The following is a 5085-nucleotide window of genomic DNA, read 5'->3' on the forward strand; positions in this document are numbered from 1 at the left end:
TGCACAGTGGCAGATATGTAAATACGGCGTTTACTTACAATTTCTCGCGCGTTACGTTTCACACACTCGAACACCTATACGGATTCTCCGGCACAGTGGCAGATATGTAAATACGGCGTTTACTTACAATTTCTCACGCGTTACGTTTCGAACACTCGAACACCTATACGGATTCTCCTGCACAGTGGCAGATATGTAAATACGACGTTTACTTACAATTTCTCGCGCATTACGGTTCGAACACTCAAACACCTATACGGATTCTCCTGCACAGTGGCAGATATGTAAATACGGCGTTTACTAACAATTTCTCGCGCGATACGTTTCGAACACTCGAACAGCTATACGGATTCTCCTGCACAGTGGCAGATATGTAAATACGGTGTTTACTTACAATTTCTTACGCGTTACGTTTCGAACTCTCGAACACCTATACGGATTCTCCTGCACAGTGGCAGATATGTAAATACGGCGTTTAATTACAATTTCTCACGCCTTACGATTCGAGCACTCGAACACCTATACGGATTCTGCTGCACAGTGGCAGATACGTAAATACGGCGTTTACTTACAATTTCTCGCGCATTACGGTTCGAACACTCGAACACCTATACGAATTCTCTTGCACAGTGGCAGATATGTAAATACGGCGTTTACAAACAATTTCTCGCGCGTTACGTTTCGAACACTCGAACACCTATACGGATTCTCCTGCACAGTGGCAGATATGTAAATACGGCGTTTACTTACAATTTCTCCCGCCTTACGATTCGAACGCTCGAACACCTATACGGATTCTCCTGCACAGTGGCAGATATGTAAATACGGCGTTTACTTAAAATTTCTCGCGCGTTACGTTTTGAACACTCGAACACCTATACGGATTCTCCTGCACAGTGGCAGATATGTAAATACGGCGTTTACTTACAATTTCTGGCGCGTTACGTTTCGAACCCTCGAACACCTATACGGAATCTCCTGCACAGTGGAAGATATGTAAATACGGCGTTTACTTACAATTTCTCGCGCGTTACGTTTCGAACACTCGAACACCTATACGGATTCTCCTGCACAGTGGCGGATATGTAAACACGGCGTTTACTTACAATTTCTCGCGCGTTACGTTTCGAACACTCGAACACCTATACGGATTCTCCTGCACAGTGGCAGATATGTAAATACGGCGTTTACTTAAAATTTCTCGCGCGTTACGTTTCGAACACTCGAACACCTATACGGATTCTCCTGCACAGTGGAAGATATGCAAATACGGCGTTTACTTACAATTTCTGGCGCGTTACGTTTCGAACACTCGAACACCTATACGGATTCTCCTGCACAGTGGCAGATATGTAAATGCGGCGTTTACTTACAATTTCTAGCGCGTTACGTTTCGAACACTCGAACACCTATACGAATTCTCTTGCACAGTGGCAGATATGTAAATACGGCGTTTACAAACAATTTCTCGCGCGTTACGTTTCGAACACTCGAACACCTATACGGATTCTCCTGCACAGTGGCAGATATGTAAATACGGCGTTTACTTACAATTTCTCCCGCCTTACGATTCGAACGCTCGAACACCTATACGGATTCTCCTGCACAGTGGCAGATATGTAAATACGGCGTTTACTTAAAATTTCTCGCGCGTTACGTTTTGAACACTCGAACACCTATACGGATTCTCCTGCACAGTGGCAGATATGTAAATACGGCGTTTACTTACAATTTCTGGCGCGTTACGTTTCGAACCCTCGAACACCTATACGGAATCTCCTGCACAGTGGAAGATATGTAAATACGGCGTTTACTTACAATTTCTCGCGCGTTACGTTTCGAACACTCGAACACCTATACGGATTCTCCTGCACAGTGGCGGATATGTAAACACGGCGTTTACTTACAATTTCTCGCGCGTTACGTTTCGAACACTCGAACACCTATACGGATTCTCCTGCACAGTGGCAGATATGTAAATACGGCGTTTACTTAAAATTTCTCGCGCGTTACGTTTCGAACACTCGAACACCTATACGGATTCTCCTGCACAGTGGAAGATATGCAAATACGGCGTTTACTTACAATTTCTGGCGCGTTACGTTTCGAACACTCGAACACCTATACGGATTCTCCTGCACAGTGGCAGATATGTAAATGCGGCGTTTACTTACAATTTCTAGCGCGTTACGTTTCGAACACTCGAACACCTATACGAATTCTCTTGCACAGTGGCAGATATGTAAATACGGCGTTTACAAACAATTTCTCGCGCGTTACGTTTCGAACACTTGAACACCTATACGGAATCTCCTGCACAGTGGAAGATATGTAAATACGGCGTTTACTTACAATTTCTCGCGCGTTACGTTTCGAACACTCGAACACCTATACGGATTCTCCTGCACAGTGGCAGATATGTAAACACGGCGTTTACTTACAATTTCTCGCGCGTTACGTTTCGAACACTCGAACACCTATACGGATTCTCCTGCACAGTGGCAGATATGTAAATACGGCGTTTACTTAAAATTTCTCGCGCGTTACGTTTCGAACACTCGAACACCTATACGGATTCTCCTGCACAGTGGAAGATATGCAAATACGGCGTTTACTTACAATTTCTGGCGCGTTACGTTTCGAACACTAGAACACCTATACGGATTCTCCTGCACAGTGGCAGATATGTAAATGCGGCGTTTACTTACAATTTCTAGCGCGTTACGTTTCGAACACTCGAACACCTATACGAATTCTCCTGCACAGTGGCAGATATGTAAATACGGCGTTTACTTACCATTTCTCGCGCGTAACGGTTCGAACCCTCGAACACCTATACGGATTCTCCTGCACAGTGGCAGATATGTAAATACGGCGTTTAAATACAATTTCTCACGCCTTACGATTCGAACACTCGAACACCTATACGGATTCTCCTGCACAGTGGCAGATATGTAAATACGGCGTTTACTTACAATTTCTCGCGCATTACGGTTCGAACACTCGAACACCTATACGAATTCTCCTGCACAGGGTCAGATATGTAAATACGGCGTTTACTAACAATTTCTCGCGCGTTACGTTTTGAACACTCGAACACCTATACGGAATCTCCTACACAGTGGCAGATATGTAAATACGACGTTTACTTACAATTTCTCACGCCTTACGATTCGAACACTCAAGCACCTATACGGATTCTCCTGCACAGTGGCAGATATGTAAATACGGCGTTTACTTATAGTTTCTCCCGTGTTACGGTTCGAACATTCGAACACCTATACGCATTCTCCTGCACAGTGGCAGATATGTAAATACGGCGTTTACTTAAAATTTCTCGCGCGTTACGTTTCGAACACTCGACCACCTATACGGATTCTCTTGCACAGTGGCAGATATGTAAATACGGCGTTTACTTACAATTTCTCGCGCGTTACGTTTCACACACTCGAACACCTATACGGATTCTCCTACACAGTGGCAGATATGTAAATACGGCGTTTACTTACAATTTCTCCCGCGTTACGTTTCGAACACTCGAACACCTATACGGATTCTCCTGCACAGTGGCAGATATGTAAATACGACGTTTACTTACAATTTCTCGCGCATTACGGTTCGAACACTCGAACACCTATACGGATTCTCCTACACAGTGGCAGATATGTAAATACGGCGTTTACTAACAATTTCTCGCGCGTTACGTTTCGAACAGTCGAACACCTATACGGATTCTGCGGCACAGTGGCAGATATGGAAATACGGTGTTTACTTACAATTTCTTGCGCGTTACGTTTCGAACACTCGAACACCTATACGGATTCTCCTGCACAGTGGCAGATATGTAAATACGGCGTTTACTTAAAATTTCTCGCGCGTTACGTTTCGAACACTCGAACACCTATACGGATTCTCCTGCACAGTGGCAGATATGTAAATACGGCGTTTACTTACAATTTCTCACGCGTTACGTTTCGAACACTCGAACACCTATACGGATTCTCCTGCACAGTGGCAGATATGTAAATACGATGTTTACTTACAATTTCTCGCGCATTACGGTTCGAACACTCGAACACCTATACGGATTCTCCTGCACAGTGGCAGATATGTAAATACGGCGTTTAGTAACAATTTCTCGCGCGTTACGTTTCGATCACTCGAACAGCTATACGGATTCTCCTGCACAGTGGCAGATATGTAAATACGGTGTTCACTTACAATTTCTTGCGCGTTACGTTTCGAACACTCGAACACCTATACTGATTCTCCTACACAGTGGCAGATATGTAAATACGGCGTTTAATTACAATTTCTCACGCCTTACGATTCGAGCACTCGAACACCTATACGGATTCTGCTGCACAGTGGCAGATATGTAAATACGGCGTTTACTTACAATTTCTCGCGCATTACGGTTCGAACACTCGAACACCTATACGAATTCTCCTGCACAGTGGCAGATATGTAAATACGGCGTTTACTAACAATTTCTCGCGCGTTACGTTTCGAACACTCGAACACCTATGTGGAATGTCCTGCACAGTGGCAGACATGTAAATACGGCGTTTTACTTACAATTTCTCACGCCTTACGATTCGAACACTCGAACACCTATACGGATTCTCCTGCACAGTGGCAGATATGTAAATACGGCGTTTACTTATAATTTCTCCCGCGTTACGGTTTGAACATTCGAACACCTATACGCATTCTCCTGCACAGTGGCAGATATGTAAATACGGCGTTTACTTAAAATTTCTCGCGCGTTACGTTTCGAACACTCGAACACCTATACGGATTCTCCTGCACAGTGGCAGATATGTAAATACGGCGTTTACTTAAAATTTCTGGCGCGTTACGTTTCGAACACTCGAACACCTGTACGGATTCTCCTGCACAGTGGCAGATATGTAAATGCGGCGTTTACTTACAATTTCTCGCGCGTTACGTTTCGAACACTCGAACACCTATACGAATTCTCCTGCACAGTGGCAGATATGTAAATACGGCGTTTACTTACCATTTCTCGCGCGTTACGGTTCGAACCCTCGAACACCTATACGGATTCTCCTGCACAGTGGC

This window comes from Camellia sinensis, unplaced genomic scaffold (genome assembly GCF_055761805.1).
Source record: "Camellia sinensis isolate YWXY unplaced genomic scaffold, ASM5576180v1 Unanchor13, whole genome shotgun sequence".
NCBI lineage: Eukaryota > Viridiplantae > Streptophyta > Magnoliopsida > Ericales > Theaceae > Camellia > Camellia sinensis.